Source organism: Pavona decussata, unplaced genomic scaffold (assembly GCF_977016875.1).
Source record: "Pavona decussata unplaced genomic scaffold, jaPavDecu1.1 SCAFFOLD_468, whole genome shotgun sequence".
NCBI classification, from domain to species: Eukaryota; Metazoa; Cnidaria; class Anthozoa; order Scleractinia; family Agariciidae; genus Pavona; species Pavona decussata.
The window spans coordinates 1,822,229-1,847,953 of NW_028145806.1; the positions used below are offsets into that span (position 1 = coordinate 1,822,229).

General features: G+C 39.2%; 3 pseudogenes; 2 read left to right on the plus strand and 1 right to left on the minus strand.

Annotated features, from left to right (window-relative positions):
• The window catches only part of LOC146450389 (uncharacterized), a 286,459-nt pseudogene that overhangs the window by 234,084 nt on the left and 26,650 nt on the right, over window positions 1–25,725 (plus strand).
• On the plus strand, window positions 21,173–23,145 carry LOC146450408 (uncharacterized; annotated as a pseudogene).
• Window positions 23,342–25,305, minus strand: LOC146450409 (uncharacterized; annotated as a pseudogene).

Below are 25,725 nucleotides of genomic sequence, written 5' to 3' on the forward strand. Positions count from 1 at the left end.
CGCATGGAGGAACAACTTCAATCGATGGAAGACAAAATAAAAAAAAATTTTCAAAGGATATTTTACAGTCTTTATCAGAGGATAATGACTGAAATGATTCTGAGGAAAATTAATGTACTGACTTTTTCTTTCACAACTACTATAACATTTAGTTGATGTTAAAAACTAACAGGCGTTGCAAAGATGTGAGAAGCCTCATGTCTAGTAAATTTTCTCAGTACGTCGCTTCGATCCTTTTCTACTTGTAGACACATGTAAAAATTATATGTATCAACTTTACATACATTACAATGCTAAAGCTTGGACCTCCACGTTTAAATCAAGGTATCTATTCCTCAGTTTACTATCCAGTTAAATCTGACAGTCAGAAAAGTTAGCAAACATCGTTTTTTGTGAGAATTCGTCATTTGCGCTTAGCTTGTTTATAAAGTTTGGAAAGTACGGTTTGTTGTAAATATCATGTTGATAATATTAAAAAGTTTGTTTGATATAGTTAGCTGTAGTACAAGAATATTTAACAGGATTAATACTTTGAAGTGACGAAGTGTCTTTCTTATTGCTATCATTAAAGGAATTTTTTTCAGAACCCGGTCATTCTGCTTTTTAAAATACTCATAGCCCGTTGTTTCAGGGGCGGAATTTTTCATGGCCCGGTCACTTTTTATCCAACCTTGTCATCCGCATAAATAATGAATCATCCCTTAATAAATTAAAATGAATTAATCGCTGAAATTTGAACAAAACCACAAAATCAGTCTAAAAAACTGACTAATTCCTTTTTATTTCTTGTCATACTTTTCTAGTTGCAAGAACTTGGATTACAGGGAACCTATACCCATGGTCAGGGGATGTATTCTCTTTTTTAAAAGATAATGGCAACGCCTTTCCTTCCGGAAGATGACATAGCACCTGTTTTCGAGAGGGTTCAGCAAAAAGCAACAACAGCACCGCTCCAGCAGTTTGTGCTGTACGCGAAGGACACTTGGATACAAAGCACCACCTGGCTACCCGCAGCCTACCGGGTATACTGCCAGTCCATCCGCATGAATAATGATGTGGAGGGATGGCACAATGGGGTCAAGGTAAATGCTAGCTTCCTTTGTACATGCTCATCTCGCTGCTACGTGAAGAATCGCCAGTCTTCACATCAGATTAGTATCTGAATGCAAACTTCGCCGCATCCAAAGAAAGTCGTATTGCAAACTGCAAGTAAGAATGGTCAACCTATGGGATGAGTTTGAGGGGTTTGAAAGACAGCTGTTGAAGGCTACTCCTATCTCTATGGCCCTCACGCAGATTAGACCAGCAGTACTCCATTCCATCTCTGACCTGCCGCTTTGTGGCGCGGGTCATTTTGAACGGCTCCTTTGGCTAGATTTTAGGATGAGAACGACTTTCTCAGTTTTTTTCTTTTCTTTTCTTGATTTTCGCAATTTTAGCTGTTTTAAATGACCGATAATAATCCGCTTATATTTTTAATAAGAGTTGTTTTTTCGTCCTCAAGGACCGTATTTTAACTTCCAAATATATTTTTAGTGACGATGCATTGAATTGTAAACAAACTCTGTGAAGGTCATAACCAATATCATCTCTTATTTTACGCTTTTCTTTCTTTTTTTCTGTCAACTGCGTGGCAACAGAAGTCACTAGGCTATTAAAATTTGATTAAAAATAGCAAGCAAATTCGATACACCGACAGGGCGAACTCGGTTGAATGTAAGGGTTGAACTTGTAATGTGAGGGGCGAACTCAAAATGTGGCGCTCGAACAGGATGAACTCAACAGGGAGCAAAACCTCCATAACAAGTTTACAGAATAAGCCCACCATGCTTTGATAGCTGACCAAAGAACCTTCGTCTCCATTTTTTTAACATGGCTTGAGGCTGCAAGCCATTTTCTGAAGAGATTGAATTCACTTTCAAGTGTAAAGTGAAACCTCTGGCATGTTGGAGTCATTGTAAACAGTGTGATAACAAATCACTGAAGATGACATTTACAAAAACCGGTTGCCATGCCAATTTCATACCATGATGTCTCGTTGTCTCAAATGGAATTGTTTATGCAAGGTGTTGATGAAGGAAGTGAAAGTCTTGTTTTACTGTACTTATGCTTAGACTTGAAAATTCGCAGCACTCTTCAAAACAGGCTTCGAAAATTCGAAGTAATCTTTGAAATCTGGAAAGACTTCCTTCAAAAATTTTGTGAATCTTCTTGAATTGTCGTTCCAATTTTTGCTGGAACGTTGGCATACAATTTCGTAAATATCGAGTCATTAACGCTTTTGAAAATTCGCCTTAAGTTCGGCGATAAAAAAATTACTGGCTTTCATCGAAAAAAAAGGTGAAATGTCTCGAAATTCGTAAATTTCACTCTCATTACTTTTGCACAGTACTGTATAGGTTATTACCTGTATCAGCGACAATGTACTGGAGATCAACGTAAAAATATCACCCACAATTTGGGTATGAAGAGAGAAAACATTTGCCGTGGTACAGGACCAGTCAACCTTCTCATTGGAATTGACCAAGCCTGCATGCACAAATGTGAAACAAGACAAGCCAGAGCATCTGGTGGCAAGAAAATGGGTTTTGGGAAGAGCGTAAAAGTAACAAATGATTGAAAAACTATATGTTCACCTTAAACCAGGGCACGGTTGCTTGAAGCCACAATTAGCGCTAATCCACAATTAAATATGCTAATCGCCGATTAAATCTTAACATCCGATAAGTTCCTGTCGTTCAAAGCCTGATTATCCCCAGCCAACAATTAAATAAAGCGTTAAATTTAACCCTGCTCTCTGGGTGGATTCAGTCCTTAATCCGCCGAAAAAACCCACACAACAAGAACATCATACATGAATTGCAAGTAGAAAAATCTCGTCTGAAAAAAATTATGACATATAGGACAAAAGGTGCGATCCTCAGAAGTAAAGTGAGATGGCACGAGGATGGTGAGCGCAATACAAAATACTTCTATTCCCTGGAAAAACGAAATTACACCAGTAAGGCAATAAAAAGAATAAAAATTGCTGAAAACGTGTACACAGAAGATCAATTCAACATTCTAGATAAAGAAAAATGCTCCTATGAATCTCTTTACAAAACCAAGAACATAGATACTAAAAATTTAAAAAATTCCCCCTTCTTTCATCTAGAAAACATTACTCCTTTAAACGAAGATGAAAGGCTATCCTGTGAAGGTCAAATCACCTCTGAAGAATGCTATAACGCTCTTAAAGTCGGATTTTAAAGTCGGAAAAACTCCCGGTACTGACGGATTTCCTGCTGAATTTTATCGCTTCTTCATGCCTGAAATCCATAAAGAAATGACGGAAAGTTTTAATTTTGCGTTTCAATCTCGAAATTTGTCTATATCCTAAAGGAGAGGTATTATCTCACTTATCCCCAAAAAATTTAAAGACAAAACTATGTTAGAGAACTTGCGGCCTATATCGCTCTTAAATGTTGATTATAAAATCGTCACTAAAGCCATCGCTCAAAGACTTGAAAAGGTTCTTCAAAGCCTTATAAACCCCGATCAAACTGGTTAGGTGAAGGGCCGTTACATTGGTGAAAGTGTTCGGCTAATACAAGACATAATAGAGCATACAAACTTGACAGGAAAAAAAAGGGATCGCTATATTTCTAGATTTTAAAAAAGCTTTTGACTCGATTGAATGGCCTTACCTCAAAGCCGCCATTAACGTTTTCAATTTTGGACCTGATATCCTAAACTGGATCAACATGTTTTACAATGACGTGTCTAGCTGTGTATTAAACAATGGCAACGCTTCCACGTTCTTTCCTCTTCAACACGGTGTACGACAAGGATGTCCTTTATCAGGAGTCCTGTTTGTTCTAGGAATCGAACTTTTTGGAAGAGCTTTAAAAAACAATCTGTCCATCAAAGGAATTATGGTAAACAATCGTGAAATAAAAGTAACACAATATGCTGATGATACCACTGTTTTCGTCCGTGATCGAGATTCTGTCGTCCAACTGTTAGACCTCCTTCAAAATTTTAGCCTCCTTTCTGGATTGGAAATAAACACCACTTAAACTGAGACAATGTGGCTTGGGCAATGGAAAAATAATGAAGACACGCCCTTTGGTTTTAAATGGCCAAAGGAGCCAATACTCTCTCTCGGAATCTTTTTCTCGCACACTTGCGGAAGAGCTAAATTTTGGTGCTAAAGTCAAGAATTGGAACAAACTTTAAACACCTGGAAAAGATGAAAACTAACGCTCTATGGAAAAATTAACATAGTTAAAACACTAGGCCTGTCAAAACTGATATATAACAGGTCTGTTTTAAATGTCCCCAAGCAATACGTAGAACAAATAAATAAGATTACTTTTAATTTCATCTGGGACGGCAAGCCCGCCAAAATTAAAGGAAGCACAATCATAGGAGAAAGAACGAAAGGCGGGTTAAAAATGTGCGACTTCGCAATCATGGAGAAAGCTTTGAAAATTGCGTGCATTAAAAGAATCCAAAACGAGGTACCCTCCTCTTGAAAAATTATTCCTCATGTTATGGTCCAACAACACGGTAACCTCTTTTTCTTAACCAGATGCAATTACGATCTTAAGATGCTCTCGCTGGAAAACCTTTCCCCTTTCTACCGTTCAATTCTGTTGTATTGGCATGACTTCAAAAAGTCGAAGAAAAATGAGGTAGACTTTAACCCATTACGCACCGTGCCGGCCAAAACCGGCCGCGATTTTGGGCGCATTTGCGCGCACTCCACGATTTGAGCCTACCTCCCCTAGAAGGGAATTTTTTGTCCCCTATTGTTCTCATTGTCTTCAGAAAGGACTGACCAATCAGAATCCACTTACTGCGCATATATTTTTAGGTCTTAGGGGGGCCCAGATAAAAAAACCTTTTTGCCTTTAGGAATTGGTGTCCTATTTCAATTTTTGTTGCCTCGTGGGCCGCGCAGCTAAATTTTAAGTCGCCGATTTTCGCTTTTTCCGAAAGAAAACACACCTTTTCGAAATGGTAAATTGAAAGAAGAACTGCTAAGGAATACTCAACAGTTTCGACAGCGAAAATCCGAGAAATAACGGCGAAGAAATTGCGCTTCGAGTACGAATTGTTGTTTTATCCAGGCGACGAGCGAGCGGACAGCTCAAATCATTGTTCAAGCCACGGACTTTCCGCAAAATTTTAGAGCACTTCTGGACATTCAACAGCCAAAAAATTACAGGTTTGATTGTGAATTTGTACTGAAATACTACTCTAATTGATCGATTCTTTGTACTCTGAACAGTTTTTGCGAAATATTTGAAAAGCGTGCCCCGCACAGGTCGATAAATTCGCTTCGAATTGGACTTGTTCTTCCTTCAAATCGCTTGCGCGTCGCTCGTCTCGCATTTATAATTATACGCGTTTCTTTCTAAGGCGTAAACAAAGACTTTTCTGAATAAATTTTTAATTTAAAAAAGCTTTCTGTGTGTTTTTCTTTCTATTTTTATTGAGAAAACGTGACAACTGTGTAATCTTGCGTAAACAAACACATGCTCTCGAGACTGATCAAATTTCACCCACGTGACGCGCGGATCAAATTACATCGAAATTTCGGAAATTTTTACCCTCAAGTTTGTTTTTTGGAAAATTTTTAATTGGCAACTAGGGTATTTTATTCCATAATTAGTAATTTTAACTATCTTAGACCAAAGGGGTGTTGTTTTTTTTGCCCTGTAAGTTATGTTTTTTTACTGCACATGGGGTAGGAAATAACCACTTTGCCAATTTTGCTGACTTTTGGAAAACCTCTGGAAACGGCTGGTGCTTAATGGGTTAAAAATGAAATGCTTTGGAACAATCGCAATATTTTAATTGATAAGAAACCGAATTTTTACAAAAGATGGTTTTCCTACAACATCGTCTACGTACGTGATTTATTTAACAGACACCGAAATCTCTGCAGCTACTCTGAGTTTAAGACTTTGTATAACCTACAGGTGCCCTTTACAACATTTTATGGTTTGTTAGATGCCATTCCATCTTTGTGGAAAAAACAATACCTCTGCAGAATCACACCAACGCTGAAGAAAACTCCGTCACAAACTTGTCCACTAACTCTATCTACTCGTCAATCTTACTGGATACATTTGAACCACCAACCTCCCAAAATAAAATTTTGAGACATGGCTTTACCGAAAAAACACTTGACAAAGTATACCAGTTACCGTTTAAAATTACAAAAGAGGTCAAACTAGTGATGTTTCAGTATAAAATTATACATAACATACTACCCACCCAATTTAGCTTACACCGCGATGGAATAGCCGAAAGTGACATCTGTCCTCTCTGCAAAAATGAGAGACAAACCTTATACCACTTGTTCGTCCTCTGCACCGAAGTGCACTCTTTCTGGAATACATTTCAAGACTGGTGGCTACAAAAGACCCATGATAAGCTTTCTTTAAATCAAAGTAATTTACTTTATGGCTTTTTCGAAAAATCTGCATATTGGCAGGCTTTAAACTACTCAATACTCATAGCAAAATACCACATCTTCTGTACAAGCAAAGGCGGGAGTTTACTGAGCTTCCAGGGCTTCCTTTTACGACTTTCCGATAAAATTCAGACTCTACAACAGATTGCTGTCGCTAATGAGTGTTTGTCAAATTTTAGACTTAGATGGGCATTTCTTCTTCCTTAAAAATTGCTTTATATAACTACATATTTTTTCTTTTAATTTAGTAAGAATCTTTAGCAGTTGCTTTCTAGCTTGATCATTTCACATTCACTGTAAACTTTGTAAAAATTGTATTTGATGTAAAGTAATGTTTTGTTAGTAAAATACGAAAAAGTGTTCACTAAAAGACAAAGCGTTATTCCTGTAAGTAGTGTGAACATTGTAAGCACTTTTAGTTTTTTAAGTATAGTAAGTATTGTTAACAAAGTAGATATAGTCGTTATGGTTAATACTCTGTGTATTGTAAGTAATGTTATTAGTGCTCAGTTTTGTAAATCTCATGTCATGTATGCAAATAAAAATTGTTAAAAAAAAATGAATATCTACCTTAAATTTTCATATCAAAACAACACAACACACAAGAGAATTGAAAACAACGTTTAAAAAATATTTTTTAGAAACTGATTATCGTTCCTTAATTCTGTACCGTGTCTCACTGCATGAAATTATGGGTACTTGTTGTCCCTTATTTAGGTTGTACACAATCAATACACAAAAGTCGTATACCTAAAATATGAGGACGTTGGTATGAAGTATAAGATGGATCGAAAGTTTTGAACAAATACAGTAAACATACGCATATAGGAACCTATGATTTCGGGTTTCAGGTAGATCAAGTACTTATTTACCGGGCGCTTAGTGAGAAATCAGCCTGAAATTGTTCTCAAAATTTGTTTCAGAACTACTATACATGATACATTACTAGAGGTTTAAGTAACATACCATGTTTTATTACTTACACTAATAGATAAATTTCAAATAAAAAAGAAATAAAAACAGTACTATTACTAAATAAGAAAAAATAAAAAAAGAAACAAAATGGTGGATTTGTGGTATGGGTGTTGATGTGCGAGAAGAGAGGAAACAAAGACAGTTTAGGCACATCGGGTTTACGAATTGATGGATACACGGATAAAGAACTACGAGCAAGGTAGCGCCTTTGGAAACATTCCATACTGTACATTACCAACCTTTTGGCAGAGAATCTGGCACCTTTTGGCAGACAACCAACCAAAATCACCTTCCATCCCCTCTTCAACAAGTCCTAATTTCTCTGCGCTTTTACGCAAGTGGCACCCTTTCTTCAAGTGGTGGGAGACACCATTAGCATTGATAAGTCGACAATGTCACGAGTGGTGACGAATGTATCTCTTGCACTTCTGCGAAACAACAAGAGTACATCAAGTGGCCAAAAGAACAGCCAGAGGTCAGCAATGCAAAAACGGCCTTTTACCAGCGAGGAGGATTCCCGTTATCGGATGCGTCGATGGCATGCATATCAGAATCCAAGCACCCAACAAAAATGAGGATAACTATGAAAAACCAAAAGGTTTCCTTTCATCAATGTCCAAGGAATACGTAACCATGAAGGCAAGTGATGCTAGTTTTAAAATCATAGCTTACATTGCGAAATGGACGACCATTGCACTTGCACCCAAAAATGACTTTAGTTAACCTTCATGTAACATACAATCAATTACACTTTGCCCTGAAAGTAAGATTATCCAAATACTAACCGCGTGTAAACAAAGCTAGTACATATCATTTAAATTATACTAAACATTGGTCACATTCCTACTGATTGATTGCCGTGATCATTTCACCAAAATGCAATCTTGTAAAACAGTAATTCCATAGTTTTTAAATTTTTGATTTAACGTAACTATTTTGTAAATTACTGAATAATTTTTTACCAAGTTAAAATAATGTATGTATAAAGTGGCAACTTTATTAGTTAACATGTTTACCAAATGGTCATTCATGTGCGCCAAGGAGCAGTTGTGTTCTCCTTTATCAATTTAGCGCCAGCCATTTTGTTCGCTGAATCATAACCAGGCATGAGGGAAAAACGTGGGAACCGACAAACTCCTGTTCACACCAGTGCCTGTGCCCAGGAACGGTGCCCAAGCACAGTGCCCAGATTTTTGCTTGGGCACCCACAAAAAGCTCTGTTCAGACTAGTGCTTGTGCCCGAGAACCAGGAACAGGGACCTAGTCTGAAAGGGGCCATAGACACAGTTATACAGATTGACTCCCTAGGCCTCACTGCACACCCAGAAAAATTGGTCTTCAACCCTTCCCAACAACTGGTAATTCTGGGTTTTGTAGCCAATTCGGTCACTATGACCATAACGCTAACTAGGGAAAAGGCATTGGCACTCCAAGATGCATGTAAGGCGCTCTTAGACACCCCTTCTCCAACTATAAGAGAAGTTGCTTGTGTCTTCGGGAAGATAGTTTCTTCTTTTCCGGGGGTAATGTACGTCCCTCTCCACGATCACCACACAGAACAAGACAAAAATTTGCGCCTTATGGAACAATCTGTGGAATTGTAATAGAAATGTCTTTTTCTGAGGGCGAAATCAGAGCTTGATTGGTGGGTAGTTAATGTGATGACATCCACGAATAATGTCATGACTCGGGATGGAACAGTGTGCGCGCTAACAACAAATGCCTCTGATGAAGGCTGGGGAGCAGTGTATGAAACAAAGACAACAGGAGGCCTCTGGTCCTCAGACGAAAAGAGACACCACATAAACTACCTTGAACTCCTAGCCATTTTTCTGGGCTTAAAAGCTTTCTGTAGTGCGCCCAGTCATATGCATATTAGCCTCAAGATGGATAACATTAACCACACAGGAATGAGCCATTCCGAACAATAGCACACATTGAATAATGAAATTTGAGACTGGTGCATATCAAGCAACGTTTGGTTTAGCATCGCACATATTGCAGGGAAATGTAATGTTGATCACAATTAATCAAGAAGTTGCAATTTATACCAGAAATTGATTTGTTTGTTTCTCATCTAAACTACAGTTATGTGCTGTACCATGCTGCCCCACGAGCAATAGCCATTTATACAATTTCCATTCCCTGGAGTGGTAAAAAATTTTATGCTTTTCCTCCCTTTAGTGTCATAACTTCCTTTCTAAGGAAGATACAGGAGGACAGCACCAAAGGAATATGCCTGCTGCCAAACTGGCCGATGCAACTGTGGTTTCCAAAAGCAATGCAAATGATCTCAAGACCACCAGTCAAGTATAAAGCCCCCAAGACGCAGATGTCTCTGTTCTCCTTGTTTTATTATAACAGAGAGGTGCACCTATTTTTTGAAGGTGAGAAAGGGGCAAGTGGTGGCACCAGAAATGACACCAAACTTCCAAACCGGGGGACATTCGAGACACTGAAAAACTGTGTGGAATATTACGTTCAAAGGAAGATGAGTAACAAAGTCATATAAAACAACTTATTACAAGCGTTGGAGGGAAAAGAGTGTTGTATGCCATGATGGTGACAGTCATATTTCTGTCTTGCTGGATGAATATCCTTTGAGATAACCCAGTGGCAAAAAAGAGTGAGAAGTACAATGTACTTTGACTTTGGTTTGGATGATAAAGATAAGCCAAAGTGCTTATTTCAGTTGAATAAAATCCATTTTCGTCTCCTTTTCACAGCTTCTGATCTTGTATCACCGTAGAAGGGAATTTGGTGGATGTAAATCCCCCTTTTTCTCGTCTCTCGTCGCTACAGCCGAACACAAGACAAGGCAGCACCATGTTTTCTTCCTTCGCACAAGAAAAACACTGAAACCCGCAAAAGCAGCATTCTTGTATTGGCGTCACAGGTCCACTATCCCTAGGCTCCCGCCTTGCGTGGTTAAATTTCACGTCTTTGACCGCCTCAAACGAGGGGAAGAAAAATCGATAACGAGTTAATTTTTTCGATTTTCATACGAGAACGACATGAAGATTCGATCAAGCAAATAAAAAAAATCCGTCATATACACTTTAAATCAAGACATTTTTTAATTTAATCTAATGATTCACCAAAATCATTCATTCTTTTTTATTCAATTTAATCTCTTAAAAATAAAATATGTTATAATAATACATAGCCGGGAAACCCACAATTTCGACTTTTACAACCTCTGGAGACCATTGTTTTTAACTCAGCACTTTTTTCTCTTTTTATCTCTAACCAAATTATATTTAGGGAATCAATTTTGAATCGTTCTTACATAAAACAATTTTGAATCTTGTTGAATATAAGATTTGGAAAATCAAAATCACAATTCAGTCACTTGATTAGTGTCTTACATGTTAAAAGAAATGTTTGGAATACATGCGTATTTATCTTGCAAGAGATCCGTTTAATTATTCCATTGTGTGACATTCTCAGAAAAACAGGTAGTTGATGATCACATTGTATTGGACTTTCCTGCTTATGTCTTAATTTAGTCTATTGTTTCCAAGGTCATATGATTGTCATATGTCAGGAAGTTGTTGCCTATGAAATAGAATTTTTACTCGCCTTGATTCATCAAGCGTATCCAACAATTGTGGTAGATCGGGTGACCCAAAAACATCTGGCCAATAGTGAAGAACGGGTTTAGCTTCCTCAGATTTGCTGTCATTTAGCAGTTCAACTGCATAATCTCGCTGTAGACAACAATTTGAATACAACTTCATCAAATAATCAGCAAATAACCGGACCTTGTCATTCAAAAAAGCCACATTTCAGTAGTAAACCCATCAATTATTTCCTCATCTACATCTTTCTCATAACCAGTGTCATAAGTATCTTCCCAGTCCATATCATCATCAAACGAATCAGATATACTTGTTTGACTCTCAGCCATTCTAAAGGTTTAACTAAATTTTACATCTGGTGCTTGATTTATTGTCTTGGTTTTTGGATTTACTTTTTGACGCCGTCACCTGTTACACTGACATCATCACCTCGCATCCGCTCCCTCATGCGTGACTCATATTCCACTCACATTAGGTCAAAGCATCACAAACAAATTTCATCGCTTGAAACAAATTTCTTCACTTTTTAAACAGTATAATATCGTTCGTTATTTCCTCGTTTCATGTTGTGTATATCATTCGTTTTCATTAAGAAATGCCTGTGAAATGCAGAGGTCGAGGTTGCAAGCGTTCTTCTGCCGAAAGCTTCGTAGAAAAACTTCGCCAAGAGGTAGATCGTTCCTTATCAGCTGAGAATGGTGTTCTGGAAGCCTTCTGTAAATTGTTTTCAACGCAGCTGAATATGGATTGAATCAAGTGTCTGCCATCCAAAGTACTAGCTCTTCATTTGTCAGCGATGTATTAGCAATGTGTGGTGTCTTTCGTCTCCTCGTCCATGGCTGAGCTGCGTTCTTCCCGTATCCATTCATACTGAGACAGTGGGCAAGTTCACAGGACTTTCCTTGAACGAGGCGAGTATTATCTTCCCATTCGTCATTTGGCAGTTTTATAATACCTCTAAGCCACTTATTTAACTTAAGACTATCGATGAAACAAAAGGTCCATTCAAAAATCGGGAAACTAAGAAAAGTAAACGATGTTTTTACGGGCTTCCCTTCTTTATGAGGCTTGTTCGGTCATTGAGAAGGCCAGACCTTGCTGCAGTCTCGATAACAGCTGTGTGGAAAATGGCGTCCCTCTACTGTTGACTCCGCTGTGTGGTTTATGTTCAATGTGCAACCGTACGATAACGGAACACAACAGACCCATTGATGTTTTGGTTTATGGCCTCTGTGTAAAGGCGAATGGCCTGAAGTTTTGCCTTCGCTGTGATCCATGCGACGTCAATTATAATTACGATTGATATGGCAACAGGACTAGTGGCTGGAGTTTGTATGAAGAGAGCAGACCTTTAGTGGAGGCTACCGATGTCTGCTTTCTTGATAGGAAGCTCCTGGAATTCTAGTGCACTTTGGCGTGAGTTTTTTATTCATTTGTTAAAAGGTTTAAGGTGACTACCAAGAGTTTTAACAAAAAAGATCTACACTAACTATCATGAGTTGCAAAAGCGTAATTTTCTTGTCTGGCAAATTTTGTTTCACGAGATTTATCAGTACAGTGTAAGGATGCTTATCTATATTTTGAGCTTCCTTCGGTGAAATATTTTTAAACTTTGCTATATTGTAGAAATGGTTAACTGCAACATTGAAGGAAAAAACATAGGGTCGTTCAGACGGTTTTTCCAATATCACGCATTTTCATATATTTATCTATTAAACTTAATCGCCCTGACAGATTTTTTTCCAAAACGAATTTATCAAAGGCAGCGTTTGTGTCTCAAAATTTGCGAAGTTTTTTAAAAATTCGCTGAAGGCAACGTAAGAGCATCCACTGTTAATTTTCCTTTTTTTGCTTTTAATCGTAAAATACCTACGTTTTCATAGTTCACCAAAGTTTGCATCATCAGCGTGTGCAGCTATAAAACTGTATGAAGCTACGTTAACCTTATAAAAGATTACATTTTTCTCTATGTTTGTGTGCAGTTAACCTTTTTTTTATTGTGCGCTTTGGTTTAATTTTTTATAGTTACCGCCAATTATAATTGTTCCTTTGTTCTCCGCCTCGTTTTTCTTAAGAAATTGATCACATGCATTTTAGAACCAAAACAACACGTCACGAGAAACCTTGCAGAACATGACAAGACCCTTCATCAGTCTAAAAAATATTTCGTAAGTAAACATACCTGTCCAAGGTCATTGCCAGCAGTGTACACACTGGAAGGGCACTCATGAGTTGGAAAATTCAGGTGTTATGCACAACACTTGCCAGAACCTGATTGACTAATTTTTCGTTTTTCTTACTCAATTGAGAAAAGCACCCATTAGATGTTTGTAAACCTCACTTAAAAAGAGGGCTCCACTTGTCAATAATGCCACTTGTCACTAGAGATACACACAGTCACAGGACATAACTCACCATATATTCTACCACCTAATTATTTTTTCCTGTATATGGTGCGCCGTATGGAGAAGAGTGAATAGAGGGGGCATTTTACTGGGAGGAAAATTTTATTAGCAAACAGGAAGGCTTATAATTGGGGAGGGAGTTGGGGGCCTCATAACTGAGAGGCTTATATCACAGTTCATCATCTTTACAAAATATCGATGGTGAATATTTCCCAGCCATGTCAAGGTCATTTCTTGTAGTGGTTTTTGTAAGCCGTTCTGTTACTTGAACAGTATTTCAAGATTTACTTTTTGCTTGGCATAAAAATATGTTATTCGCAGCAATCAGGGCAACACATTGTATTTTATTATTATACAAAATTGGTCCAACAGATTCAGGCATACCTACCATATTTTTAGCATTTGGTATGGTCCAACTAGCTGCCCATGGCACCAGCAGACGTTGTAGCCACCAACGAGAGGGAACAGGCAGACATTGTGGCCACCAACACGAGGGCACCGACAGGCATTGTGGCCACAAACACGGGGGCACCCGCAGACATTGTGGCCACCAACACGAGGGCGCCGACAGACATTGTGGCCACCAACACAGGGGCCTCGGCAGACATTATGGCCACCAACACAGGGGCCTCGGCAGACATTATGGCCACCAACACGAGGGCACCAGCAAACATTATGGCCACCAACACAGGGGCACCAGTAGACATTGTGGCCACCAACAGGAAGGCAGCGGCGGACATTGTGGCCACCAACACGGGGGCCTCTGCAGACATACTTGACACAAAAAAAGAGTGGCTGATAGTATACAATTATACTGTATACAGCTGTTTCGACAAAGGTTGTCCAAAAAAGCGTAAAAGCGTACGGGACAATGCCGAAAGGTAGTCTGGGAAATACGTAATAAATTTCAATAAAAGCTCAGAATCCATAATGCCTCAACCGTACAGGGAAGATTTGAAATGACGGGCAATATGGATTCTGAGGTTTATCGAAATTTATTGGTATTTCGCAGACTACCTTTCGGCACTGTTGCGTACGCTTTTACGCTTTTCTTGGACAACCTTTGTCGAAACAGCTGTATACATTTAGTTCTGCTAATTCAAAAATGTATTAACTAATTCTTCAATTATTTTAGGTACTGCACTACTTGCAAAGCAAGCCTCTCAGTTATTATCCCCCCTGGTTATAAGCCCCCCGATTATAATCTCACCTGTATGCTAATAGGAATTTCCACCCGGTAAAATCCCCACTCTATTCATTCTTCTCCATACGGGGTACCATATAGAGGAAAAAATAATTAGGTGGTAGAATCTATGGTGAGTTACGTCTTGTGACGGCGAGTTACATCTCGTGACGGTGTGTAACATCTAGTGACGGCAAGTTGCGTCTTGTGACGCTGAGTTACATCTTGTGACGGTGTGTAACGTTTAGTGACAATGAGTTAAAACTGGTGAAGGTGTGTAACGTCTAGTGACGGTAAGTCATGTCTTGTGACGGTGTCTAATGTTTTGTGATGGCGAGTTACATATTATAACGGTGTGTAACAACTAGTGACAGTAAGTTACGTCTTGTGATTGTGAGTTATGTCTAGTGACGGTGTGTAACGTCTTGTGATGGTGAGTTACATCTTGTGACGGTGTGTAACGTCTTGTGTTGGCTGCTATCCACTATGCATGTATCCTGTTCCGGCCAGCGGTTCAGTAAGTGGGGAAATTCCCTTTTTTTCCACTAGTTTTCTAGCTGTCTTTTGCGCAGTCCCTATTCTCTTTGCACCTTCATGACCTTCTCCTGAGCATGGCGATTTTGTGTTACCACTTGTAACGTTATGTGACACGTCACAAAATTTATACACCTGCGCACTTTTCCTAGCGTTCATTTTGATGTTCCAAATGTACTTCCAGAAGGCGACATGAGTTTTGCCGAATATGAAACTCATACTCAAGACTGTGAGAACTGTTTTAAGAGTGTTGAGAACTATGTCATTCAAAATGCTTTTTCATATGGTGCGTGGTTGAGTAAAGCATCTGATGAGTTTCAAAACGATAAGAAACATGGTCTTATTTTAGGCAATTTTGGTGACTTGATGAACCAACAATGTAAGGTGAAACCAAGACGGGCATGGCAACTACGGGAATTTTACAAACTTTTCTCAGCTTATAAAAAAGTATTACGTTGTAAGTTGTCATTTATATGGTTTGATAAGAATGGGTTGTCTGTTGTCAAATATTTTGAAAGTCAACCAGCTGTAGCAATGCCTTGGAAACATGAAATAGACTGTGCTTGCGGCAGTTGTATGTAGGCCGGCACAGTGCCGTGACCTCACATTGTTCAGTAGAAATAAATGTGAACATTGAAGCAATGGACTATTTAGGTAGGTTGATACAGCAATGGCAGAATCATGGACACATGAAACAGACTGTGCTTGTGGGACATGTACACCTGCACAGCCATGTCGTGACGTATGCACCTATCTCTTAGTAACATTGCATTTTGTACACATCAATCGACCATCCATGTCCAATATACACAAAGAGATACAATTCGTCAAAACACCCTCACCAATCGTATCATTGGTAAAAGATTACGATTTGTCAAACAAGCCTCACGATTTGTACTATTGGAACAAATGGTAAGCTCCTCAGTCGATCGGTGTACCATTTGTTAACTGCATCTTATTAACACATGCATGCTGGCGAAAATGAATGGTCAATTGGTACCATTGGTACAAATGGAAAAGTAGTCAGTCGATTGGTTAACCATTGGAATCTGCATCTCAAAACAAACGTCATGACTTCAATCTTCCTTGATCTATAAGCGATATACCTCGTCCTTTAATGCATGAGCCGAAACAAGCGCACTACACATGAATATATCTCATTCTTTACTCCACGAACAGAAACAAGCATGCTACACATGAATATATCTCGTTCTTTACTACATGAGCCAAAACAAGTGCGCTACACATGAATATAACTTGTTCTTTAATTCATGAGCCGAGGAGAGCGCACTACACATGAATATATCTCTTTCTTTAATCCATGAGTTGAAACAAGCGCACTACACAAGAAACTATCTCGTTCTTTAATCCATGAGCCGAAACAAGCGTGCTACACATGAAGATATCTCGTTCTTTAATCAACAGAGCAGAAACAATCGCGAGGTAGTATTGACAGACTTCATACTGTTTATAATTTTGAACAGCTTTCGCTGATCTATATCCCCAATGCTATAAAATTGCTTTTCATTATTTTGTTCCATGTATGACTGTAAAGAGTACAGTTGTTTTGGGTTATACAATAACATCTTATCGAATACTATACATTTATATGAACTTGTAACAATTTTCTTTATTTTCATGCTATCATCAATGCCTTTACCCACTAATCGGTTCAACGTAACCGCATCATGACCGTCTTTTTTTAGGTCTTGACACAGTTTGTTATATGGGCATTTTTAAAATTTCTAAAAGGGTATTTTTATTCAGTTTAGTACATGATGTTTTCCCAAACCCTGGGAGGCTTCCAGCAATAAAAACGTTTCTGCCTTTCATGATGTTAAACAATTCTCGGGTATCATACTCATTTTTCACAACATCCTCTATGATTTCAACATCTTGTATCTCTGGTAGTTTGTTGTCAATACATTCGACCTTTGAATCAACCATGAATTTGAAAGATTCTAATTTACGGCATCCAATTTTATCAGATAAGTCAAAAAATTATTTTACCATTTTGATGTTTTTACCTGTGTTGTCAATCATGAAAGAGTCTGTTTTGATACCTTGCATTGTATTTTTGCATAGATAAGCTTCTTATATGTTTGATAGTTTTTCAGATCTCGAATTTCATATATCAATTCCTTGATTGGGAGAAAACCGTTTATTAACTCTTGTTTCTCGGATACTGATAATACATGAATTGTATCTTTCAGACTGTTTTGTTTCTCAATACATCGTCTGCATCGTTATCAAATTCATCATTCTCTTTAACAATAATCGTTTCTTCCTCAGTGATAAAATATATTTGTCCACGGTTTAACTTTGTTTGGTGATAAAATGCTTTGTTATAGTTTTTGAACCCCTTGCATATAGATATAGCCTTTGATTTTTTTCTTGATATGGCCCAAAGTTTTATTTACAATGAATTTTTTCAGACCTGTGGGTAATTCACATTCCTATAAGTTATGACAAGGTCTTCACTGTTTGGTATCACTAGGTTTGATGGTTTCTTGTAATACAGTACATGGAAGTTCTTATTGATTCTGTTCAACTGGCATCATAACACCTTGAATATGTGCCTAAAAACAGTATTGGGCTTGTATTTGGTCCTACCCTTACAATATACTGGGTAAAATTGTTGATTTTGTGGTCATCATACTTCTGCCATAAATCAAAGTGATTGAACACTGGATAATACTTTTGTCTTCATGAAATTGCTTGTATAGGCGTTCCTTGAGTCAACGCCATAAAGGGGTTTTGTTATAGTAGCCCGTTTTGGGTTCTTTAATAATATTTATTCAATATTTTTGGTCACGTTGTAGAATGACATATTATCAGGGCACATCAGACCGTTATTGAATTTGTCATCTGCTTCGTGATATTTCATGAAATTTTCCCCATTGATCCATACATCTGAATCACTTTGTTTGCTATCGAATAACATTAAATTAAAGACTCTCCGTCTACCAAGATGCAATGCGCGCGTCAGCAGAGGTTTCAAATGATATGAAACCTCGAATTTTCACTTTGTGTGATTGTAGCCAGTTTCATCCTGTAAAATCAGAGCCATCCTTCGGTGTTACTGAACAGCTAGTGTTGTTTTTAAATAGTCTTGATAATATTCTTTATCACAAAGCAGATATTTTCTGCTTAATCGAAGATTTGCGACGGCTTCTATTGGTTAAACGATCTAGAGGTGACATCTAGATTGTGTTAATGGTGACCTTGAGAAGTCACCGTGGAAGACTTCGGAGACCTGAGGCCTTAAAAGTAATATATTTGAGAGAGTCAGTTTGCGACAACTGCAGGACAAGGAAAAGTGCCTTGGGATACGCTAAACTGGCCAACTGCGAGTTTGCTGAAGTTTTACTGCAGTAAGTGACACTGTGATCATCTATGTTTAGAACACATGTTGGTCTTTCATATTCACGAACCTGATCATTATTGAATGCATATATCCTGTTGATAATATTCTCTGTTAACGTCTTGCATTCAATAGTACTTTACTTGCCATTGGCTTAGTCCAAGACATATGTCGAACTATAAAAGGTCTAGTAAAAGTCTGAGTATCACTCGCTTGCCGTATTACCTACTGTAAGGTCTACCTTTAGTGTCTGTATTTTGTAACTATGACTCGTCCACGTGGGACTCTAGAAGCTGCAACTGGTTTTGCTCGCAAACAGGAAAATCTCTCGTCCTTATCCACTGAGGTGCTTCGTCCATGCCTTCAGGCCCTGAATCTAACGATAACTGGTGGAAAAACAGATTTGGTTTCGCGCTTACAGGCTGTTCAACATCCTTGTGCGGCTACTCGTACAAAGCCCGGTTGCATACAGAAACACTCGGCTTGGTAGTGTAAACAACGTTTCACTGAAAGCCAACCACCTGTTGCTGAGTTCGACGGGGATGCCAGCGAGGTTTTGTCCAATGATCTCCTCGATTTTCCTCAGTCTGGTTTTCGGGCCGACCAGGAGACGTCGCCTTCTTCACAACCGTTGACTGAGACACAAATGGCTGCCATTCAGGATACGGTTCCATTCATTGATAGATAGATAGATAGATAGATAGATAGATAGATAGATAGATAGATAGATAAGATAGACAGACAGACAGACAGACAGATAGATAGATAGATAGATAGATAGATAGATAGATAGATAGATAGATAGATAGATAGATAGATAGATAGATAGCCTTATAGCCCCATTGCAGCCCAAAGGCTGGATTACGGACTGTACAATATATAATACTAAATAAAATACGAGAAAGGACAAAAAAAAACTACAATAGCCGCTGCAGAGTTTTCCTTTCCAGCCCACCTATCTCGCCAACGCTACGCCTGCCACAACGCAAACCAGGTACAGCTACTCCTCTGGGCCTTACTCGCCCCCCTAGACAAGGGCTTAACAGACAAGATTCTATGGGGTGACTACATTGACTTTACAATGTTATTGCCAGATTCATTAACTCGGCCCCAGACTCCCGACATCCAGCTTCGGTTAAATGACTCGGTCCCAGGCTCCTCTGCCCCTCTGACCATGGTACGCAAACAGAAACCTGACCTGTTATTGACACTTTTCATAGTGGTTAGATGCATACACCGCCTATATGTTAGTGATTGTTGAGTAGCACCCTCAGCTATTGCTCCAGCTTCCAAAATACCAACAAACCATATGCAGAGCAGCTACAAAATTCAAGGGTCCACCATTCCTCTCGTATAATGAACAGTTCCGTCGTAGGGCCGTTTACGATCAAAGTCTCAATTGGTACCAGGTTGGTTTGGAACACTGGACCGTGACCTTCTCTGGCCTTGCTCTGGTCTTGTCTGCTCCAGCCAGACCACAGCCAAAGCGACTGCCCCAGTGCTTACCCGTCCCACCCACAGCCCAAGAGCGGACCAGTCTGCTTTTGCTTCAACCGGTCATGTGGGTGTGCCTCCAGTCCTTCCGTGTTCCGGCACGTCTGCCGTCAATGTCGGTCTCCTGCCCACTCCATTATCACCTGCCCCAGCAGCTCCTCCCAAGAGCTGTCAAAGACACAGTGGTTCTAACAGCTCCATCGACAGAAGCAAGAGATAAAGTCGATTTTGTTGCCCAGGACTCTGTACCATCAGTATCCACCCCTCTTAATGTAGTTGTTTTAGAACGGGAACTTTCTCTGCACCCTGATCGTAATTTTGTTAGTAACTCAATTAATTCTCTTGGTTATAGTACACATGTCAGCTACACCGGTCCTCATAAACCCCGGGTCTCTTGAAATCTCATATCAACTATTCAGCATTCCGACGTGGTTTCATGTAATCTTCGCAAGGAGCTTAGTTTGGGTCGTGTGGCAGGGCCATTTAATTCCCCTCCCCTCCCTAATCTCCAATGTCACCCTGTGGGTGTGGTACCCAAAAAACACTCTTCAGAATGGCGCACGATATATCACTTATCCTACCCAGAGGGCAATAGTATAAACGATCATATCCCTGACGACCCCTACACTCTCCAGTATGTTCAGGTGGACGATGCCATACATATCCTCCAGTCCCTGGGCCCGGGTTCTTTCATGACTAAAACTGATCCTAGAACAGCCTTTTCCCTTATCCCCACTCAATCTGTTGGTTGGCACCTCCTTGGGATACACTGGCAGAACCAATACTATGTTGATCTCTACCTCCCGTTTGGGCTTCGCTCAGCTCCTTACCTCTTTAATCAGCTTTCCGATTCCTTAGAATGGATATTAAAGCACAATTACAGGTTGCGGCATGCCTGGTATATTCTGGACGATTTTTTTATCCCTTAACAATCCCACGTGCGGTGCCTCACCAGTTTGAGTACGCTTCTATGCCTTTTCATGTCCATGGGTGCTCCGGTAGTCGCGTCAAAAACCCTGGGCCCTCCCAAGTACTTGACTTTATGGGTATTGCCCTAGATACAGTGCTTATAGAGGCCAGGCTTCCCAAGGACAAACTTCAATGCACCCAGGAATAGACAATATTCGTATTCCCTGACGTTCCTGGGACGAGGCTAATGCGGGGAAAAGTTAAATGGACGTGCAGTGTTTATGTTGTCTTTTCTTCCATTTTGCTTGAAAATGCCGAAACATCACTGTTGTGCCTACAATTGTACCAATAGTGAGACAAAGAAAAAGGACCCAGTCAAATACCCAGAAGTTGCAAGTGTTACTTTTCACTGTTTCCCATCAAACGACGAAAACAAACAGTACGCTCCCGGAATGAGTGAGCAAGAAATACGTCGGAGGTGGATCGCGGCATGCCGGCTGGAAAGCCTAAATGTCACAAGGCATACTTGAATACGTTGTAAACACTTTGAAGGAGGTCTAGGGCCAACAAAGGCAAACCCTGTCCCTAGGATATTTGATTTTCCTAAACACCTGCAGCGAAAAGTAGTGAAACAACGCCAGGATCCGGAGATGAGACAATTGAAGAATACTTTCACAACAAACAGAATTCAGAAGGCAAGCAAACCTGGCCAATCAAAGGTTCGCAAACACAACGAAAGTGTTATAGGCGAAGAAATCGGTAGTCAGGATTTGTTGCTTGCGACACCGGAGTTACATTACAATGAGATCGGTGATCAGCATCTGTTGCTGGAAAAACCTCAGCCAGCAGAACTTAACGTGCGTCCTAAGATAATCAAAGACGGTTTAGTATATCATGATGAAGCTGTCCAGACAGACTTTACGGCACAACAAATCACCAGAATGGAACAGGCGACCTCTAAACAGCGAGAATTAAAAAGATATTTGTTTTTGGAGGATGTGCAACGAGATGATAGTTCAGTCAGGTTTTATACTGGCTTACCATCACTCTCGTGTCTGCTCATGTTATTTTGATTTTCTCAACCCCATGCAAATTGCATGAAATACTGGGACGGAAAGAATAAGACACAAGCAGAAACATATCAGGTAAAACTATAGTAATTATATATCTTTATTGCTCTGTAAAAAAATCCAACTATATTTCCTCATTCCTTTCCAGCAGTAAAACCCATCCTATCTGTCTTTCAAGTACATGTGTAAGTAAAGTGAGAGTCGAAGCAAAGCAATTTTGGAAAAGAAAATTTTTTTCCTGCTTTACACCACTAAACTGCCTGTTCTCCAGCCTGGGCCATATATTTGTATAGGATATGCTTGTTGATCATTAGCAATAGAATAGCAATAACTGCAAAAAGTAAATGCAAGGAGTTCTGATTTGTCTCTGTTTATTGTTTCTAAAGGAGAATGCTGGCAAGGGTAAACCTGGCCGCAAAAGGCAGCTACCTTTATTTGCTGAGTTTGTGATGGTATTGGTCTGCCTTCAATTGGGTTTGCTTCAGAGACAAATTGCAGATATATTCGGCATTTCCCAGGCATCAGTTTCAAAAATCTCTACAACTTGGATAACCATGTTATACCATGTGTTCAAACAAGTACTCATAAGATGGCCATCTAAACAGCTGGTTAAAAAGCATTTACCAAAATTCTTTTCCAAGTATCCAAGAACACGTGTTATTATTGATTGTACAGAATTAAGGGTTGAGAAACCTAGTGCCCTCTCTTCTCAAAAAGTCAGTTGGAGTGATTACAATAGCCAAAATACATTCAAATTACTTGTTGGAATCACCCCTTCAGGAGCATTTAGTTTCGTCTCTGATCTTTACTCTGGGGCAATGTGACTGTGCAATAACTATCAGGTCGGGCTTAATTGAAAAGCTAGAGCCAACGGATGATCTCATGGCTGATCGGGGATTTAATCTAAGAGACCTTGTCACCAAGAGAAATGCAACACTGAATATACCCCCATTTGCAAAGGGGAAGCAATTGTCAACGACAGCATGCACTAAAACAATAAGGATAGCATCTCTTAGAATTCACGTCGAGAGAGCTATTCAGCGAATGAAAAAGTTCAGATTATTGCAAGGGGTCATCCCCATTAGTATTGCTGCAGTGGCTAACCACACTGTATTTGTCTGTGCAGCTCTTTGTAACTTGCTAAAACCACTTGTTAAAAAGTAAATGCCATTATTTACATATAAGACATATATAACAAAACTGTTGCCTTAAAGAAGCCTGATTTCCTAGGAAGCCCAATAAAATTATGTTATATATATATATATATATATATATATATATATATATATATATATATATATATATATGATGCTTGGCAGTGTAATCTAAAAAAAAAAATTTGTTATTTAGTAGTTTTCTTTTTCCCAATAGAGCTTTGCTATGATACCTTAACATAAATCAATGTAATGGTAATAATTAAAAAGTTTCTCTAGAAGTCAACACGTTCTAGTCCAAGTTGAACTCTTGGATAACCAAGTTCATAGACAAGGAATGTGTCAAAAAATAATTCAATTTTTTTAAGTATAGGAGACCAAATTTCACTTTTTCAAAAAACAAACCTCCATCAGTCCCCTGGGCTATGAGAACTCCCCAGTGATATTCTGTACCAAACATTTGCTGATACAACTGAAAATAATACTTGTGGTTTTTGTTAAGCTGAATAATTACAGTATTGTTGTGTTGCACCTTCAAACATATGTGTTGCTTTAAAAGGACACCTGTCAAAGTTTCACCAGGTTTAACTTGAATGTACTTAGACTCAGCAACCCCAGGGGTGCTTTTTTTCTTCATCAGTAATAATGCCATCTGTTTTGCTGATAAAAAAGCCACACTTTGTAATAGAGACTCCTTTCTTCCCCTCGCTGTTTAGCTTGTTTATAAATGCTTCTGCAATGTTATCTTCATTTTGTAGTCCTTGTAGCATTGCAGTGGATTGGGGGTATTGTTCACCAATAACTCCTTTATTGTTTTTGATGGGGAAGTAGTTGGCTTGAAGCTTGCCACCCTTTTACATTTAGATGCTGTTACTCTGCCCTTTCTGTACAAAAACCAGTCAGATTTTTGACTTTGAAGCTTTGTTTTCTTTTCAATAAAGCTTATTTCATCTTCAGTGAAGTTTAGTTTTCTCTTTATTCCCTGTGCCTTTTGCTTAATTTCATCAACACTTGGGGGGTGGTTTCTGAAAGGAGATGTACATTCCAAGTGAAATGGTTGTTCTTGGATAGATGGATTATCACTTGTCAAAGGTGGCTCACTTGCATTATTTTGTTCTGTAATTTCTCTAGTGGCTTCAGTTGCTTCATTTAATCCAGGATCAGGTAATAAATGAAGGCCTACTGCTGAAGGAACTTTGTTAAAAAGCAATCCTCTGAACTGTTCAAGTAGATTCTCATTGATTACAGTTGCCTTTGGGCGTGGATCATAATTCCTGGTTGAAGGCTTCACTGCCTTTTTCTTTTTCTTACCGATTTCAGGTTTGGTTAAGGTCATGTCTTCTAAATTACAAGCTTCATTGTGTGTCCTCTTTCTTCCTTTCCATAGGCATTTTTCGCCAGTGCAAGTGACCACTTCGTTTTGTCGAAAGTGTCTTCAAGTTCAATGAGTGCAGCACCTATGTGACGGCAAGCCCCATCAGAGCTGTTAAGTGAAAGAAGGTGCAAGTTGTTAAACGATGAAATACAAGGAGTATTAAACAATCGATCCCATGGTTGTATCATGTAACTTAAAGTATAATCACAAAGAAAACCAGTTGCACTTACCCGCCGATGCAAGGACAGTGTGCAGAGAGAACAACACCACCACTGTGGATAATTAGCCAACCATCATACGTCGGCTTGTTTCCTAAAGGTGTTTTCTCTCGTTCCGTAGATTTAACAGAGAATTTTATGATGTGGTGTTCAAAATAGATGTTTTTGTTCCTTTGTAGATTGTACACATGTCCATCCCAGTGTACCGGTACCCCTCGAGAGACTTGTACGCCTTCAGGGATTCTTGGTCACATCCCTTCTTGTTTATCAAATAGCAGTATAAATCTTCCCAGGCAAAGTTTGGGGCATCTGAAAAATCAGTGCTCCAGTCAGAATGGAGGTTTAAAGGATTCGGGATTGTACCATCTTTTGTAAACAACTTAGCATTCACAACATCAGTTATGGACTCATTGTCCTCCGTCAATTCGAGAGCAAGTTCGTGAGCTTTTTCCGTCAGTTCGACTGATTCTTCCTTTTTTTTGTTGGAGACAGATATTCCTCGAGCTTGCAGGTATTTTTTAAGTTCTGGAACCTTCCAGTTTTTAAAATTTACTTCCTTTTCCACCAAACCAGCCATAATTTTCCGTAACTTTCTTGTATTTTCGCGGCAACTTTCCCCGCATTAGCCTCGCATTGATGCGAAAGGGCTCACTCGTCCCAGGGCCAACGGGGAATACGAATATCGTCTATTACTCAACTCTTTTACCCAGCGCTGCTCCGTATGCTTAGTAGAGGTCCAATCCCTTATCAGAATTCATCAATTCGCACATAAGGTAGTAGTTCCTGGGCCCACCTTTCTGCAGCATATGATAAACCTAACAAAGGGGGTTCGTAGCCACTTTCACCATATCCGTCTAAACAAAGAGTTTTTCAAGGACCTAACCATGTGGAAAGCTTTCCTTGCTGGGTGACATGAGAGGTCTTTCTTTTTAGACACCACAGTTAGCCCTTCTCTGGATTTGGAATTGTATACTGATTGGGCCAGTTCTATTGGTGT